General features: G+C 42.6%; 1 long non-coding RNA gene across 5 annotated transcripts in view; it reads right to left on the bottom strand.

Moving 5' to 3' along the window:
• LOC138421672 (uncharacterized) overlaps positions 1-20247 on the bottom strand; it is a 122028-nt gene that overhangs the window by 55109 nt on the left and 46672 nt on the right. For 2 of the 5 annotated variants that reach the window (XR_011249584.1, XR_011249585.1), the window contains exons 3-4: positions 1094-1370; positions 404-525 (exon numbers count right to left, since the gene is read on the bottom strand). The exons of 2 other annotated variants lie outside the window; for them this stretch is intronic. This is a non-coding gene — a long non-coding RNA (uncharacterized lncRNA). The remainder of the gene's footprint in view (positions 1-403; positions 526-1093; positions 1371-20247) is intronic. One more of the 5 variants, XR_011249587.1, reaches the window with a different exon arrangement.

Raw genomic sequence — 20247 nt, 5'->3', positions numbered from 1 at the left:
GCTATGAAACTGGTGGTGGACTGCAAGAATTCTGGAGGTTCCAGCAGAGTGCAGGTCAGGAAGGCCCAGGTCCCTGGATACTAGGCTCAGGCTGATGAAACAACCACCCCCATAGTTCTACATGAGTGTTGCAACATGAGGAAAAGCTGCTGAAATGTCCTGGCTCTGAGACACCATGTTTCCTTTAAGTCACTGGGGCCTCCCTGGTGTCTCAGTCAGTAAAGAATCTGCCTACAATGTGGGAGATCTGGGTTTGATTCCTGGGTTGGAAAGATGCCTTGGAGAAGGGGATGGCTACCCGCCAGTATTCCTTCCTGGACAATTCCATGAACAGAGGAGCCTGGCAGGCTACAGTTCATGGGTCAAAGAGTCAGACATGACTGAGCAACTACCACTTACTTACTTAGAGGCTTCTAGAAGCAGAAGAGGATCCTAGTGGGAAGTCTGAAGGTGATTCCAAACTGGAGCTCTTCAAAGGAGAAACTGAGATGGATGCGTATCTCCCAAAAGATCTCACTGTGGTGCCTGCTCAGGATGAATTTCCAGATCACACACAAGAAAGCGAGTGCATCGGCGTACACACACGCGCACATGCCAGCCAACCCAGTCCCTGCTGTCTGCCCTGTGCCCAGCAAGGCCAATCTGGTGTGGCCAGCTAGTGTGGGTTCCCTGGCCAGCTGGTGTGGCGAGCTCCCATGGTAGCCTTGCCTCCTCAGGTGGGTTCTAGCCAATCTCTTGCCTCTAGTTTTAGGAAGGAAGAGGCGTCTGCTCCAGACTGACCCCTGAACTCTGGGAGACACTCGTGACACTCACAGTGGTTCTCAGGGAGCCCCTTCCCTTCACTCAACGTGAGGATGGGCAGGGAGAGAAAATATACAGCACTTCTCAAAGAAAGCCCAAGTCCTAGTCACTCTTCTTCGCCAGTTACTGCCCCTTTGGTTCATTTCATTTCTGTTTCTGCTTTCTTGCTTATCTTTTGGCCACATCCTGCGGCATGTGGGATCTTAGTTCCCCAACCAGGGACTGAACCTACATTCCCTGCATTCACAGAAGGGGTCTTAACCACTGGACCACGAGGGAAGCCTCCACTTGCCTCTTTTATACTCTCATGGAAGTGAAGGGGCCATGTTTTCTGATCCCCATTTATATGTTCTGCATGGTTGGTCTAGCACCTCCCTCAGCTGTTGAGGGCTCTGTTGGGCTGCACCCCATAGGCCTGCAAGCCCTACACTTGCTCAGCTTCCAAGCAGGGAAATAGCCTGGAGTCAACAACAGAGACATCAGTGATTTCATGGATGGGGGAGCTTCCATGTCTGAAGCAAGGTCCATGGGCAACAGATGGCGGGTGGGATGTGGCAGCATCTTCACTTCTAGGAGGAAGAAGGGGAGAGAACCAGTTATTGGGGAACTGATCTCAGGTAGGCTCTTTAATTTCCAGGGAAACCAGCAGAGGGGAACTCTGCTCACCACCCTCAGATGAGAACAATCACCAGCTATGGCCTGGGGCATGCGCACAGAAAGGCCAGTTGGGTGTGCATGGTACGGGCGAAGCCGACACTGGCCAGGCAGAGGATGGGCAGGGACAAGAGAGCAACCAGCGTCAGTGGCCTGAACATACAGGCCCTTAACCTTTCGTTGTTAGCTCTATGGGCATTTCTGAGCAAGACAGCCAGAATATTAGAAAATCAAGGGTGCCTGGGGGTGGGGCAGGGGCAAGAGAGGAGTAAGAGATTAAGAGATACAAACTACTATGATGAAAATAAATAAGCTACAAAAAATATATTTTATAGCACAGTGAATACAACCAACATTTTGCAACAACTTTAAAAAGAGTATAACCTATAACAATTTTGAGTCACTATGTTGTACACCTGAAATTAATATTAATATTATAAATAACTATACCTCAGTAAAAGTAAAGAATACATATAAAAACAAATTAATTTTTAAAAATGCTATACACTTTCTTGCTTCTTCTTTCCTTCCTTCCTCTCTTTTGCACACCTGCATATAATGAGTACATTCTAACCCTACTTGTATGTGTACATGCATGCACATACACACACACCCCTCCCCCCACACACAAATACAAGAAGCTGAAAACAGAGTCTCAACAGTCAAAAAACTAAGATCATGGCATTCAGTCCCATCAGTTCAGTTCAGTCGCTCAGTCATGTCCGACTCTGCGACCCCATGAATCGCAGCACGCTACGCCTCCCTGTCCATCACCAACTCCCGGAGTTCACTCAGACTCACGTCCATCGAGTCAGTGCTGCCATCCAGCCATCTCATCCTCTGCTGTCCCCTTCTCCTCCTGCCCCCAATCCCTCCCAGCATCAGAGTCTTTTCCAATGAGTCAACACTTCGCATCAGGTGGCCAAAGTACTGGAGTTTCAGCTTTAGCATCATTCCTTCCGAAGAAATCCCAGGGCTGATCTCCTTCAGAATGGACTGGTTGGATCTCCTTGCAGTCCAAGGGACTCTCAAGAGTCTTCTCCAACACCACAGTTCAAAAGCATCGATTCTTCGGCGCTCAACCTTCTTCACAGTCCAACTCTCACATCCAGACATGACTACTGGAAGAACCATAACCTTGTCTAGACGGACCACTGTTGGCAAAGTAATGTCTCTGCTTTTGAATATGCTATCTAGGTTGGTCATAACTTTTTTCTTCCAAGGAGTAAGCGTCTTTTAATTTCATGGCTGCATTCACCATCTGCAGTGATTTTGGAGCCCAGAAAAATAAAGTCTGCCACTGTTTCCACTGTTTCTCCATCTATTTCCCATGGAGTGATGGGACCAGAGGCCATGATCTTCGTTTTCTGAATGTTGAGCTTTAAGCCAACTTTTTCACTCTCCTTTTTCAGTTTCATCAAGAGGCTTTTTAGTTCTTCTTCACTTTCTGCCATAAGGATGGTGTCATCTGCATATCTGAGGTGATTGATATTTCTCCTGGCAATCTTGATTCCAGTTTGTGCTTCTTCCAGCCCAACGTTTCTCATGATGTACTTTGCATAGAAGTTAAATAATCAGGCTGACAATATACAGCTTTGACGTACTCCTTTTCCTATTTGGAACCAGTCTGTTGTTCCATGTCCAGTTCTAACTGTTGCTTCCTGACCTGCATATAAATTTCTCAAGAGGCAGGTCAGGTCTGCTATTCCCATCTCTTTCAGAATTTTCCAGTTTATTGTGATACACACAGTCAAAGTCCCTCACTTCATGGCAAATAGAGGGAGAAACAATGGAAACGGTGACAGACTTTATTTTCTTGGGCTCCAAAGTCACTGCAGATGGTGATTGCAGCCATGAAATTGGAAGAAAAGCTATGACAAACCTAGACAGCATATTAAAAAGCAGAGGCACGACTTTACTGACAACGGTCCATATAGTCAAAGCTATGGTCTCCCTGATAGCTCAGTTGGTAAAGAATCTGCTTGCAATGCAGGAGACCCTGGTTCAATTTCTGGGTTGGGAAGATCCATTGGAGAAGGGATCAGCTACCCACTCCAGTATTCTTGGGCTTCCCTTGTAGTTCAGCTGGTAAAGAATCTGCCTGCAATGAGGGAGACCTAGATTCAATCCCTGGGTTGGGAAGATCCCCTGGAGAAGGGAAAAGCTACACACTCCAGTATTCTGGCCTGCAAAAAATGGGGTCACAAAGAATTGGACACAATTGAGTGACCTTCACGTTGTTTTTCCAGTAGTCATATATGGATGTGAGAGTTGGACCATAAAGAAAGTTGAGCGCCGAAGAATTGATGCTTTTGAAATGGAGTGTTGAAGACTCTTGAGAGTCCCTTGGACTACAAGGAGATCCAACCACTCAATCCTCAGGGAAATCAGTCCTGAATATTCATTGGAAAGACTGATGCTGAAGCTGAAGCTCCAATACTTTGGCCACCTGATGTGAAGAACTGACTCATTGGAAAAGACCCTGATGCTGGGAAAGACTGAAGGCAGGAGGAGAAGGGGACAACAGAGGATGAGATGGTTGGATAGCATCACTGACTCGATGGATATGAGTTTGAGCAAGCTCTGGGAGTTGGTGATAGACAGGGAAGCCTGGCATGCTGCAGTCCATGAGGTTGCAAAGAGTTGGACAGAACTGAGTGACTGGACTGAACTGAACTGAACTGAAAACAGGGTCTGAGACCTAGGTGATAGAGGTATTATCCCCACAAGCATCATCTAGGCCCCAAACACCTAGTCACATGTCACTCTGTTAAGTCATTTGGTTCACCTGCGGAGAAGTTTTGCAGGCCTAGGGTCCATTCAGCGCCCTCCAGTTGCATTTCTATGTGTTCATTTTGAAATAGGAGGGAAGGGGACAGGACACAAATTTTAAAAGAATGACATAGCCCCAAGGACATGACAGAAACTGATTAGAGTCCCTTAAGTAAAAGATGGTAGACCAATCAACTTCCACTAGACCTTGAGCCTCAGTATACACTGACTGTAACACATCAGCAGGACTTCCCAGGTGGCTTAGACCTTAAAGAATCTGCCTGCAGTGCAGGAGACCCAGGTTCAATCCCTGGGTTGTGTAAATCCCCTAGAGAACGGAATGGCAACTACTCTAGTAGCCCAGTGGGCTATAGACTACGGGGTTGCAAAGAGTCAGACAAGACTGAGAGACTAACAGTTTCACTTTCAACACATGAGCAAGCTAAATGACATACCCAGGCTCTGCGACAGTTCTGAGACCAACCTAAAATGTGGGCAGTGGCCCAGTCTCTACTCCCTCCCCAAACAGTTGGAATAATCCTCCCCCTCACTAACCTATGAAATTACCCAGCCCATAAAAACTAACCACGCCATATTTTGAGGTCACTCTCACCTGAGATAGCCCATGCTCTGTCTGTGGAGTGTGCTTCTCTCTAAATAAATCCACTTCTTCTCTATTACTTTGCTGTGCTGAAACACAAAGAACCTGAGCTTCTTTATGTCCTGAGACCAGATGTGGGTGCAAGTTCCAATCTGAGTTGTAAGGTTTCAGCTCTAAATAAACCATAGTTAAGTCAGTAGAAGAAATCCTGATTACTTTCCTTCTCCTTCCCTATCTTCTGCCATTGCAAACTTAACTACATTGATACCTCTCCTCCCCATCTGGGCTCTGGATCCCATCCTACTGCCTTCTCAGGAGAAATCCCATGGACATTTACTCCATCCCTCCCAAGTAACTGCAATCTCTCCCTCTCTCTCTCTTTTGGACCTTCCAGTCTAAGATTCATTTCTAGCATGACAGAAATTTAGGCTTATAGAAGAAAATTAGAAAGAGGGAAGAGGGAAAGGATCAAGGAGAAGAGAAGAAGGAAGAGGAGAAAGATATGAGCAAGGGAACTGGCTATTTGCCATCAAGAAACAAACACACTAGCAAGTCTTCTGCTTTGACACTTCCACCTGCTGTTGCCTTATCACGCTCCTCTTCACAGCCAAACATTTCAGGGCAAAAGGTCTATATCTGTGTCAACTTCATCACCTCCTGTTTATTTTCCAACTGGCTGCAATGTGGCTTCCCTATGCTCCACTAAAACTGATTTAAATTCACCAGGGAGAATCTAAGTGCAAAATCAATAGACTAAAAACGTTTCTCCTGAACATGTGGTCTTGAGGATGACACTTTCCAACAAACTATGCACCTCAGGTGGTACTTGAACCCACGAACCGGGACTCAACCCCAACCAGAAACCACAGGCTTTTAACTGAGATCATATACCTAGCCACAGGATTTAATGAAGCTCAGTTTCTTTATGTCTCATCACAGAAATAATTCAACAAGAACAAAGTGATATGTAAGAAGTGGATTTATTTAGAGAGATAGATTCCAGAGACAGAATGAGGTGCAAGGATGGCCTTGAGAGAAACATACTCCACAGACAGAGCATGGGGCATCACAGAAGGCGAGAAGCACTGAAATATTGGGTGGTTAGTTTTTGTGGGCTGGGTAATTTCTAGGCTAATGAGTGGGAAGATTATTCCAATGGTTTTGAGAAAGGAGCAGGGATTTCCAGGAATTCAGTCACTGCCCACTTTTGGGGCTTCCCTGGGACTCAGACAGTAAAGAATCCACCTGCAATGTGGGAGACCTGGGTTTGATCCCTGGGTTGGGATCCCTTGGAGGGGGCATGGCAACCTGTAGGGAATATGCTATGCACAGGTCTGTACTATAGTTAACAGGGCTTCTTCGAAAAATAAGAATGACTTTCTCATCACCTTCAGGAGAAGGGCTGGGAGCAGTGAAAAGTACATCGTGGAAAGACATCTTGAAAACAAGATGTTGAAATACTGATGTGACTGATGGAAAACCATTAGTGGCTGTTTCGTGACCAGAGCCTTGAGGGAGTTGCTGAAAAAGGGCATCACTAACTGAAGGGCTAAACAAAGTCATGAAAGGCCTGAAGGTTTGACACTGAGGACTGTGCATGGTATATCTTTATCCCTGATCTGAGATTGTAAAGAACAGATATCTCTAGAGCACAAACAACGAAGTAGATGCTAACAATAAAAGGCAAGCAAGGATTAGGATCTGGGCTTTTGCCTTTGAATGGCATCAGCCCCCTGATCCCCACCTTATTTCTGAGTCTTATTTTTCTTTATTCTTCTGCAGCACCACTCTTTCTGTTTGTTTCCAAGGCAAACCATTCAATATCACAGTAATGCAAGTCTATGCCCTGATCAATACCTCTGAAGAAGCTGAAGTTGAACAGTTCTATGAAGACCTACAAGACCTTTTATAACCAACACCCAAAAAAGATGTCCTTTTCACTATAGGGGACTGGAATGCAAACGTAGGAAATCAAGAAACACCTGGAGTAACAGGCAAATTGGGCCTTGGAGTACAGAATGAAGCAGGGCAAAGGCTAATAGAGTTTCACCAAGAGAATGCACTGGTCATAGCAAACACCCTCTTCCAACAACACAAGAAAAGACTCTACACATGGACATCACCAGATGGTCGACACTGAAATCAGATTGATTATATTCTTTGCAGCTAAAAATGGAGAAGCTCTATACAGTCAGCAAAAGCAAGAACAGGAGCTGACTGTGGCTCAGACCATTAACTCCTTATTGCAAAATTCAGACTAAAATTGAAGAAAGTGGAGAAAATCACTAGACCATTCAGGTATGACCTAAATCAAATCCCTTATGATTATACAGAGGAAGTGAGAAATAGATTTAAGGGGACTAGATCTTATACACAGAGTGCCTGATGAACTATGGATGGAGGTTTGTGACATTGTACAGAAGACAGGAATCAAGATCATTCTCAAGAAAAAGAAATGCAAAGAAGCAAAATGGCTGTCTGAGGAGGCCTTACAAATAGCTGTGAAAAGAAGGGAAGGGAAAAGCAAAGGAGAAAAGGAAAGATACCCATATGAATGCAGAGTTCCAAAGAATAGCAAGGAGTGATAAGAAAGCCTTAATCAGTGATCAATGCAAAGAAATAGAGAAAAACAATAGAATGGGAAAGACTAGAGATTTCTTCAAGAAAATTAGAGATACCAAGGGAACATTTCATGCAAAGATGGGCTCGATAAAGGACAAAAATGGTAGGGACCTAACAGAAGCAGAAGATATTAAGAAGTGGCAAGAATACACAGGAGAACTGTACAAAAATGATGTTCATGACCAAGATAATCACAACGGTGTGATCACTCACCTAGAGCCAGACATCGTGGAATATGAAGTCAAGTGGGCCTTAGGAGGCATCACTAGGAACAAAGCTAGTGGAGGTGATGGAATTCCAGTTGGGCTATTACAAATCCTGAAAGATGATGCTGTGAAAGTGCTGCACTCAATATGCCAGAAAATTTGGAAAACTCAGCAATGGCCACAGGACTAGAAACAGTCAATTTTCATTCCAATCCCAAAGAAAGGCAATGCCAAAGAATGCTCAAACTACCACACAGTTGCACGCATCTCACAAGCTAGTAAAGTAATGCTCAAAATTCTCCAAGCCAGGCTTCAACAGCATGTAAACTGTGAACTTCCATATGTTCAAGCTGGATTTAGAAAAGGCAGAGGAACCAGAGATCAAATTGCCAACATCCAATGGATCATTGAAAAAGCAAGAGAGTTCCAGAAAAACATCTATTTCTGCTTTATTGACTATGCCAAAGCCTTTGACTGTGTGGATCACAATAAACTGTGGAAAATTTTTCAAGAGATGGGAATACCAGAACACCTGACCTGCCTCTTGAGAAACTTGTATGCAGGTCAGGAAGCAACAGTTAGAACTGGACCTGGAACAACAGACTGGTTCCAAATAGGAAAAGGAGTACATCAAGGCTGTATATTGTTACCCTGTTATTTAACTTATATGCAATGTACATCATGAGAAACGTTGGGCTGGAAGAAGCACAAGCTGGAATCAAGACTGCCAGGAGAAATATCAATCACCTCACATATGCAGATGACACCACCCTTATGGCAGAAAGTGAAGAAGAACTAAAAAGCCTCTTGATGAAAGTGAAAGAGGAGAGTGAAAAAGTTGGCTTAAAGCTCAACATTCAGAAAATGAAGATCATGGCATCTGGTCCCATCATTTCATGGCAAATAGATGGGGAAACAGTGGAAACAGTGACTGACTTCACTTTCCTGGGCTCCAAAATCACTGCAGATGGTGATTGCAGCCACGAAGTTAAAAGACGCTTGCTCCTTGGAAGGAAAGTTATGACCAACCTAGATAGCATATTCAAAAGGAGATATTACTTTGCCGACTAAGGTCCGTCTAGTCAAGGCTATGGTTTTTCCAGTGGTCATGTATGGATGTGAGAGTTGGACTGTGAAGCTGAGCACTGAAGAATTAATGCTTTTGAACTGTGGTGTTGGAAAACTCTTGAGAGTCCCTTGGACTGCAAAGAGATGGAACCAGGCCATCCTAAAGGAGACCAGTCCTGGGTGTTCATTGGAAGGACTGATGCTGAGGCTCAAACTCCAGTACTTTGTCCACCTCATGCGAAGAGTTGACTCATTGGAAAAGACCCTGATGCTGGAGGGATTGGGGCAGGAGGAGAAGAGGACGACAGATGATGAGATGGCTGGATGGCATCACTGACTTGATGCACATGAGTTTGGGTGAACTCCAAGAGTTGGTGATGGACAGGGAGGCCTGGCGTGCTGCGATTCATGCGGTCGCAAAAAGTCAGACACGACTGATGGCATGAAGTGAACTGAACTGACTGAATGTATTACAATCAGCATATAATAAGGCTTAATGTATACTGAAAATTTAATCTTCCACCACTGAACTGAACTAAACTGAATTGATCTTGAAACTAGTTGGTTCTAACCAGTTTATCTTGTGTCCTCAAGGGCTCTGTCTCTATGTCATTCTTTTAAATTCTGTGCCTTGCCTCTTCCTTCCTGTTTCACTCCCATGTTTCTTGAGGCTCTGCTCTCTCCTAGCCTCTGAGACCCTACTTTTTCCTCCATCTCCATCTCCTTTTCTGTTTTTCCCCATTCACCCTTATATGCCAGGGCTACTTCTGAAGCCTCCCTCATCCCTTTTTTACTCACTCCCACAGGGACATGCCATTCAAATCCTCAAGTCCAACCGCCAGTATCAGCTCCCATGGATGACTACCTGAACCATGTGATAATAACAATAATAAATATTTACTAATAGATAGCATCAGTGCTGTGCCAACCCACAAACTATTACCTGCTGGAGCAGGTATCCTTATCAGTCAGAGTTCACAGATAAGCGAACTGAAGTAACTAAGCTGAGGTCACATGATTTTTAAGAGGGTGCTTTTCAAGTCCACTCATTACTATTTCTGGTTTCCGGCAAGACAAGGAATTAGCAGAGGCTGCTGGCTCCCTCTCCCCAATTCAACCCTGGAGAAAGCATGAAGGTGACAGGGAGGTTGGTGAATGAATCTGACAGTAACTTAGGAAATAAGAGGACAGCCGAGTGACAACCAGATAATAGGTTCTGAAGGGCATCTTAGAGCCACTTGATTCTTTCCCCTGGGGACTGGAGTGGAACTGCCTGCCAGCCAGTGCTTTGGGGCAGAACAGCAGCGGCTTGGCTCTGGCTGGGCTAGGAACAGAGAACAGCAGGTGCACACAGAGGTCTGGCTCCAGGCACTCCTCCTTGCCCCACAGCCTGAGGACAAGGGAAGTACAGCCAAAGAAAATAATTCTTGGAAAGAACAGTGCCCAAGGGTGAGGAACGGCCAGGTTCCTCCAGGACAGGGCAAGGAAAGCCGTGGTTATATAACTGAGCAGGAACCTGGGGGGCCCTAACGGGCAGACCCTTCCCCCACATCCTTTGCTTTAGCTCCCATTTCAGAATCTAGATAACAGTATCTGATGCATAATCCTTGAGTTGGTTTACAGATGCGAAAACCCCACCAAGGTTACCAAGGGAAAGGAAGAGTGGGAGAGAGTTGGACTGGGAATCTGGGATTAGCAGGTGCAAACTGGTATATAGAGAATGGATACACAAGGTCCTACTGTACAGCCCAGAGAACTACATTCAATATCCTGTGGTAAGCCATAATTGAAACAGAATATGAAAAGAATGTGTCTGTGTGTGTACATGTCTAAAATCAAGTCACTTTGCTGTACAGCAGTAATTAACACAACATTGTAACTCAACAATACTTCAATTAAAAAAATAATAAATTAAGGGACTTCCCTAGTAGTCTAGTGGGTAAGACTCTGCGTTCCCAAGGCAGGGGCCTGGGTTCAATCCCTAGTCAAGGCACCAGATCCCACAGACCGTGACTAAAGTTCACAGGCCACAACTAAGGATCTTAGATGCTACAACTAAGGTCTGGTGCAGTCAGAAATGTAAATAAATAAATTTTAAAAAGTAATAAATTAAAAAAAAAATTGATGACCATGAACACATAGCCCCCAGGCCTCCTGGAGCCTAAGGATTGATAATTAAACCCGTGACACCGCCCTGTTACCTTAATATTAACCCATTAGTGAATTGTACACCAGTTGATCACATCTGAAACCCCCTTCCCTCATCCAGACTTTAAAAATGCTTTGCTAAGATTAGTTGTTTGTCAGTTGCTTCATTTGCTATTATTTTTTTCCCATTCTGAAGGCTGTCTTTTCACCTTGCTTATAGTTTCCTTTGTTGTGCAGAAGCTTTTAATTTTAATTAGGTCCCATTTGTTTATTTTTGCTTTTATTTCCAATATTCTGGGAGGTGGGTCATAGGGGATCCTGCTGTGATTTATGTCACAGAGTGTTTTGCCTATGTTCTCCTCTAGGACATCCTCTGTAGTCCCCTTCTCCTCCTGCCCCCAATCCCTCCCAGCATCAGAGTCTTTTCCAATGAGTCAACTCTTCGCATGAGGTGGCCAAAGTACTGGAGTTTCAGCTTTAGCATCATTCCTTCCAAAGAAATCCCAGGGCTGATCTCCTTCAGAATGGACTGGTTGGATCTCCTTGCAGTCCAAGGGACTCTCAAGAGTCTTCTCCAACACCACAGTTCAAAAGCATCGATTCTTCAGCGCTCAGCCTTCTTCACAGTCCAACTTTCACATCCATACATGACTACTGGAAAAACCATAGCCTTGAATAGACAGACCTTAGTTGGCAAAGTAATGTCTCTGCTTTTGAATATGCTATCTAGGTTGGTCATAACTTTTCTTCCAGGGAGTAAGCGTCTTCTAATTTCATGGCTGCAGTCACCATCTGTAGTGATTTTGGAGCCCCCAAAAATAAAGTCTGACACTGTTTCCACTGTTTCCCCATCTATTTCCCATGAAGTGATGGGACCAGATGCCATTATCTTCGTTTTCTGAATGTTGAGCCTAAAGCCAACTTTTCCACTCTCCTCTTTCACTTTACTCAGCCATTAAAAAGAATACATTTAAATCAGTTCTAATGAGGTGGATGAAACTGGAGCCGATTATACAGAGTGAAGTAAGCCACAAAGAAAAAACACCAATACAGTATACTAATGCATATATATGGAATTTAGAAGGATGGTAACAATAATCCTGTATGCAAGACAGCAAAAGAGACACAGATGTATAGAACAGTCTTTTGGACTCTGTGGGAGAGGAAGAGGGTGGGATGATTTGGGAGAATGGCATTGAAACATGTATAATATCATATATGAAATGAATCACCAGCCCAGGTTCAATGCAGGATACTGGATGCTTGGGGCTGGTGCACTGAGACGACCCAGAGGGATGGTACGGGGAAGGAGGAGGGAGGGGGGTTCAGGATGGGGAACACGTGTATACCTGTGGTGGATTCATGTTGATGTATGGCAAAACAATACAATATTGTAACATAATTAACCTACAATTAAAATAAATAAATTTATATTTTTAAAAAATGCTTTGCTGAAACCTTTCATGGAGTTCAGGGCCTTTTGGGTATAAGCCACTGTCTCCTTGACTGGCCCTGCAATAAACTTTTCTCTGCTCCAAAGTCCAACCTTTTCATACTGTTTGGCCTCACTGTGCGTTAGGCACATGAACTTGTATTTGATAACAATTTGTTCCAGGTTGTCATTCCAGAGCACTCATCCTGAAGTGTACACCTCCACACACATACTTACATTTCTAACACTTGGCAGAACACAGCCATTGCCAGGCCTTTCCGCCCTCCCTCTGGACATACATTACCTGCGAGGTCAAAGAGCCCCCCAGGAAGTTACTGTGTGTGAACTCACACAGTAAAATAACTAGTGGGGCAACACCATAAAAGAAAGTCAAAAGGGTATCCCATGGATACCAGACAAAGAACAGCAAACAATATAGACAATTCAAATATGTATAACAACATCTTTAAAAGCACAGAAGAGGACCAGAGTTCATAAACCCATTCAAAAACAAACACTTGTATTGAAACACCATAAAAACAAGGGCTCATGGCAGTTCACTGGCTGAGACTCCGTGTTCTCCATGCAGGGGGCTCAGGTTAGGTCCCTGGTCAGGGAACTAGACCCCTTATGTTGCAACTAAGAGTTCACATGCCACAAGTAAAAGTGCCACAGCGAAGACTTGACACAACCAAACAGAGAAATAAATATTTCTAAAAAGGAGTGAAAACCATAAAACAATAAGGGACACTGAGTTTTACAATATTATGGTAAAAAAAAAAAAAAAGAACTTTAACAGACTGGTTGAAGAGCAGAATGAATAGAGCTGAAAAAAGAATTAGTAAGATTAGAAATTCTAGTCCAGATAATTACCCACAGAATAACTGGGAAGAGATCAAAGAAGTATAAAATTTTAAAATTAAAAAAAAAAAAAGAAGTTAGGGCATATGCACGAAAGCAGTAGATGTCAGTAAATCCCAGTAGGGGGAAAATAAATAAGTAAGAAAATATCTGAAGAAACTATACCCAAATTTCTTCCCTATGATTAGAAAGAAACGAAATACTTTAGATTAAAAGATCTAATAGAGGGACAGATAGGTACGACTAAATGCACTTATGGGGGCATTAAAATGATAGCTCAGAACATCAAAAGCAAAGAGAAAATGTAAATGCTCCCAAGGAGGAAGAACAGATCATATCTTAAAATGAGACAATGAAACTTTGAAAAATATTTACTCAAATAATATATATTAATAAAATATATGTAAAATAATAATTATTAAAAGCATATATATATAGCATGCCAATTATAACACACAGTTAGCTTTTTACAATGTGAACATATCTGTGTAACTGACCCATGTATCAAAAAAGAGAATGTTACCCACCACCAAGCAAGTCTTCTTGGCCCTTACCAATCATCACTTGCCACCTAAAGACAACCCTATCCTGACAGCCAGCATCACATCATATTTTTGAGTTTTATATAAACAGATGCACACTGTATATGCTCATTTATCGCTAGCTTCTTTTGTTCAACATTGTTTGTAGGAGTCACCATGTGGTTGCACCCATGTAGCAGTCACTCTTTTATTCTCACTGATGAAAGCAGAGTTTCTCAACCTCAGCACTATTGACCTGTATGGGCCAGGTAACTCTCTGTTATGAGGAGGCTGTCCTATGCATTACAGGATGTTTAGCAACATCCACAGTCTCTACCCACTAGATACCAGTAACAATCTTCTCTTCCTGCCCCAACAAAAGTTGTGATAACAGAAAGAATATTTCCAGACATTGCCAAATGTCTCCAGGTAGGCAACCTCATCTTCTCTTAGCTCTGCTGTATAGTACTGTATGGTATGAGCATGTCAAAGTTTATTTATCTACTCTACTGCTGATGGACGTTTAGCTTCTTTCCAATTTGGGACCTCAAGGAATAATACTATCATAAAGAGAAACAACATTTTAAAATGCTTAAAGGGAAAGAACATAAAACCCAGAATTTTTATCTATATAAAAAGTCTCAGTTTATCTCTCAAGGATCATCTTTGAAACTACTTTGCAAGTAATATTCCAGAAAAAAGAGAAATAAATCCACAGGAAAGCTTCATGCCATATGTGAAATAAACGTGAGTAAACAGCCCAGCAAAGATTCTGTCATCTAAAACGGACAGGACTTTCCTGGCAAGGCAGGGAACATGGCTTTGATCCCTGGTCTGGGGAGATTCCTCATGCTGTGGAGCAACTAAGCCCATGCACCACAACTACTGAGCCTGTACTCTAGAGCCCATTAGCGACAACTACTGAGCCTGTGCTCTAGAGCCCGTTAGCCACAACTACTGAGCCTGTGCTCTAGAGCCCATTAGCCACAACTACTGAGCCTGTACTCTAGAGCCCATTAGCCACAACTACTGAGCATGTACTCTAGAGCCCATTAGCCACAACTACTGAGCCTGTGCTCTAGAACCCATTAGCCACAACTACTGAGCCTGTGCTCTAGAGCCCATTAGCCACAACTACTGAGCCTGTGCTCTAGAACCCATTAGCCACAACTACTGAGCCTGTGCTCTAGAACCCATTAGCCACAACTACTGAGCCTGTGCTCTAGAACCCATTAGCCACAACTACTGAGCCTGTGCTCTAGAGCCCATTAGCCACAACTACTGAGCATGTACTCTAGAGCCCATTAGCCACAACTACTGAGCCTGTACTCTAGAGCCCATTAGCCCCAACTACTGAGCCTGTGCACCACAGCTACTGAAGCCCATGCACCTAGAGCTTGTGCTTGACGAAAAGAAAGCTACTGCAATGAGAAGTCTATGCACCTAAATGAAGAATAACTCCTCCTTGCCGCAACTAGAGAAGGCCCATGCAAAGCAAAGAAGACCTAGTGCAACCAGAAATAAACAAATTTTTTAAATTCAAAGCTTTAAGAAAAAAAATAAGATAGGACAAACAACTTCTACTTCTGGGTAGGATGGAGGTTGAAACAGGCCAACACTGTCACTAACAGCAACTATTAAAATCCAGACAGGACTTCCCTGGTGGTCCACTGGTTAAGAATTTGCCTGTCAATGCAGGGGACAACGGTTCCATCCCTTGGCTGGGAGGATTCCACATGCTTCAGGGCAACTAAGCCCATGTGCTACAACTACAAGCTCATGTACCACAACTACTGAGCACAAGCACCCTAAAGCCCACGAGCTGCAAGTACTGAGTCCAACTGCTGCAACTATTGAAGGCCAAGCCTCAGTGAGATGCCCACATGCAACAACTAGAGAAAGCCAGCTCACAACAGCAAAGACTTAGCCCAGCCCAAAACAGATAAAAACACCAAAACTAGACAAATTACCAATACACAAAATCACATTTTAAAGACGTCAAAGGGCTGCGGCAGTAATGAAGACTGGATGGACCAAAAATATCTCAGAGAGGACAGACTACTTCAGAAGAGACCTGTCAGACTGGCAGCTGATATATTCCCCTGGGGACATTTGCCAAATCCAGCCATGGGTTGAGGATCAGGACTTGGCCCAGGCAGATAAACACTAGGCAGGGAAAGGACAACCATCAAAGCTTTCTGCTGCTCCTTAGAGCTGGAACGACAAAATCAGAATAAGGAGCCTCAAACACATCTGATTTTCCTGACGATGCTGCACTGACTCCAAAGGTTAGGAGTACAGGAAGATAAATGAGCTAGGCTAAAAGCTTTTGAAAGTCAAATAAAATCTGATGCATATGTTAGGTCAAAAAACAAGTCTTAATAAAGGTAACAGGGCTGAAATGATATTAAGTTTTCCAACTGCAATGGCATTAAATTAGAAATCAGAAATATGGGACTTCCCTGGTGGTCCAGCGGCTAAGATGCCGTGCTCCCAGAGCAGGGGGCCTAGGTTCAATCTCTGGTCAGGAAACTAGACCCCACAAGCCATAACTAAAGAACCCACATGTTGCAACTAAGACTAAAAATAAATTTTTAAAAAAATCAGAAAGAAATCTGAAAATTCCTCAAATATCTTGAAATTAAACAACATATCTCCAAATAACCCATGGGTCAAAGTAGAAATCACAAGAGAATTAGAAAACATCTTAAACTGACATAAAAGGTCAAAATTCCTGGGATGTAGCTAAAAAAAAAAAATTGCTTTGAGAGAAATGTACACCTTTAAATACCTATATCAGAAAAGAAGAAAGACCTCAATCAATAGCCTAACCTTCTACCTTAATAAACTAGAAAGAGACCAACAATGCAATAGAAAAGAGTATCAAAGATCACTTAGAAAAAGAGCATAACCAAATGTCTGATAAAGATATGGAGGACCCTCAGCTTTCCCAGTCATTCAGTTCAGTTCAGTTCAGTCACTCAGTCGTGTCCAGCTCTTTGCAACCCCATGAATTGCAGCACGCCAGGCCTCCCTGTCCATCACCAACTCCCGGAGTTCACTCAGACTCACGTCCATCGAGTCCGTGATGCCATCCAGCCATCTCATCCTCTGTCGTCCCCTTCTCCTGCCCTCAATCCCTCCCAGCATCAGAGTCTTTTCCAATGAGTCAACTCTTCGCATGAGGTGGACAAAGTACTGGAGTTTCAGCTTTAGCATCATTCCTTCCAAAGAACACCCAGGACTGATCTCCTTCAGAATGGACTGGTTGGATCCCCTTGCAGTCCAAAGGACTCTCAAGAGTCTTCTCCAACACCACAGTTCAAAAGCATCAATTCTTTGGCGCTCAGCCTTCTTCACAGTCCAACTCTGACTCCCAGTCATTAGGAAAATGCAAATGAAATCCACAATGTGACACAAACCCAGAATGGCTAAAATTAAAAAGATGGAAAGCTATCACATGCAGGCGATAATGCAGAACAACTAGAATGCTCACACATTGGTGATGGGGTGCCAATTGGAATGCCTACTTTGAAGATCTGTTTAGTCATAGTGGCTAAAGCTGAAATACATATGCCTGATGAATCAGCAACTCCACCTCTAGTGACATGCTAAACAGGAATGCCTACTATGCTCACCAAAAGCCATACACTAGGACACTTTGAAATAGACAGCACAACAAGAGGCTGAAAATCTAGCCAAATGCTCATCAACATTAAATCAATAAATAAAATACAGTATGTCATATCATGAAATACTATTCAAGATACTACATGGCAATGAGCAAACTACAGCAACACACAACCACACAGATGAATGTTGCCTCCGAAAGGTTGAGCATAAGAAGATAGAGACAACAACAAAAATACATACTCTATGACTGTTTGCATATAAAATACAAACACTGACAAGATATATTCATTCTTTTAGCAGTCAGAATTTTGGTTTCTGTTAGTGAGGGTATAGATTGTGACTGGAAACAGGAATAAGGGAATTTTCTTTTTTTAGTTATGTATTTAATTTTGGGTCTTCGTTGCTTCCAGGGGAGGGTTCTCTCTTCAATAGTTGGGGCTCACAGGCTAACTGCCCCAAGGCAGGTGGAATCTTCCTGGACCAGGGATCGAACCCATGTCCCCTGCACTAACAGGCTGATTTTTTTGTTTTTCTTTCTCTCTCTATTTTTATATATTTATTTATTTGGCTGCATTAGGTGTTAGTTGCGGGTTGGGTCTTAGTTGTGGTATGTGTGCCTGCCCTGTGGCATGTGGGATCTTAGTTTACTGATCAGAGATGGAACACACTTCCCCTCCATTGCAAAATGGATTCTTAACCACTGGACCACCAGGGAAGTCTGGGAAGTTTCTTGAGTGTTAATAATGTTCTGATTTTATTGTGCTCATTACACTAGTATATCTATTTTATGAAAATCCATTGAGTTATATCCTTAATATACGTTTGTATTTCTATATGCATATAATACAATCAATTAAAGTTTTCAAAAGATTGTGCAGCAAATGAATGATAGGATTAATATCCAGCAGGTTAGACTGAAGAAATTGAATCCTAAGTCTTAAATTTAGAGTCGGATTACATAGCATATTGAAAAGCAGAGACATTACTTTGCCAACAAAGGTCCGTCTAGTCAAGGCTATGGTTTTTCCTGTGGTCATGTATGGATGTGAGAGTTGGACTGTGAAGAAGGCTGAGCGCCAAAGAATTGATGCTTTTAAACTGTGGTGTTGGAGAAGACTCTTGAGAGTCCCTTGGACTGCAAGGAGATCCAACCAGTCCATTCTGAAGATCAGCCCTGGGATTTCTTTGGAAGGAATCATGCTAAAGCTGAAACTCCAGTACTTTGACCACCTCATGAGAAGAGTTGACTCATTGGAAAAGACTCTGATGCTGGGAGGGATTGGGGGCAGGAGGAGAAGGGGATGACAGAGGATGAGATAGCTGGATGGCATCACTGACTCAATGGACCTGAGTCTGAGTGAACTCCGGGAGTTGGTGATGGACAGGGAGGCCTGGCGTGCTGCGATTCATGGGGTCGCAAAGAGTCGAACACGATTGAGCAACTGAACTGAACTGAACTGAACACCATTCTGTAGAGTAGTTGAGGGGGAATAAATTAAGTATATCCCTACACTAGTCAGGGTTCTCCAGAGAAACAGAACATTAGGATGTATGTGTATATATACATATATACAGAGAGAGAGTTTTTTTATTTTTTTTGTTCAGAAATCATCTCATGCAGTTCTGAGGGCTGGCTAGCTGGAACTCTGCAGGGTAGGCCTGCAGATTGCACACTCAGGGAGGAGCTGAGTTGAGTCTGAAATCTGAAGTCCATCTGGAGGCCGAATTCCATCTTCCTCAAAGGACCTCTGTCTTTTTTCTCTGAAAGGTTTCAACTCACTGCATGCTGTCCACCCACATTACATGGTACAATCTGCTTTAGTCAAAGCCAACTGATTTAAATGATGATTTCATCTTTTTAAAAAAGTCTTCACAGAAACCGTTATATTGGCTTTTGACCAAATATCTGAGTACTGTGGTCTGGCCAAGTTGATGCATAAAATTAACCATAACAATCCCTGACAATTCAAAACCATCTAGACAATATCACTATAAGAGGGGTTGGGGAGGGAAGAGTGTGGACAAGAGAAAAAATTAGGGAAGGAGAGCATGCTAACACATTTGCTTTGTTCAGGAGGAAGATGGAGATAATAAGTTTAAGAAATTATTAGGGAAGATACCTACCAATATTTGTCTTAGTTAAAACAGAACGCATGTATTTCAAGCCAACAGAACAAAATTCAATTTAATGGAAGACAGGAAAGGAAAAAAATAAAGTTTATTAAACATTAAATAAAATAGAAATAAATCTATATTTAATAGTAATTTTAGTTTCAATGATTGTAAACTCACTGCTCAAAAGACAGACTATAAGATATGATTTTTAAAATATCAAGCAAACATATTTTCTGTAAGTGACTGATAGAACTTATATCTATAAATATCTATAAAATTTTGAAAAAGAAGAGCAAAGAAGAGGTATTCAAGAAGAAATCATTAAGCCATATATTTAAAGACAATACTAAATCCAGTATGTTGGTATTAAGGAACCAGTGAAATGGAATTGAGAGCTTAGAAACAGACCCATATACACATGGGAATTTGTTAGTTAATAGTAAATGGAAATGGATGGATTTTCTTGGAGATTATGTTGGGAAAAACCAGTTTACTGGATTAAAATTATGAAATGAAAATTAATGTTGGAGCTGTACATTAGACCATATGCAATGGTGAATTATGAAAAAATTAAAGCATAAAATGAAAGGTAAAACCACAAAGTTAATAGAAAATAATACCTGTGTGATCTGTAAGGAAGGTCCAGTTAAAATTCTAAAAGCAGATATCACGTGGGGAAAAGTATTTCATTTGACTCTGCAAAAATCATAGATTTTATAGACAAGATATACAGATGACAAATTGAAAAGACACTCAACAATAACTAAAGTTGGTAAGAAATTAATATCTAAAACACTCAAGAACTGCTTCAAA

Source organism: Ovis canadensis, chromosome 16 (assembly GCF_042477335.2).
Source record: "Ovis canadensis isolate MfBH-ARS-UI-01 breed Bighorn chromosome 16, ARS-UI_OviCan_v2, whole genome shotgun sequence".
Classification (NCBI taxonomy): Eukaryota; Metazoa; Chordata; class Mammalia; order Artiodactyla; family Bovidae; genus Ovis; species Ovis canadensis.
The sequence above is the reverse complement of the archived record's forward strand: the minus strand, read 5'-3'. Positions and strand labels throughout refer to the sequence as shown.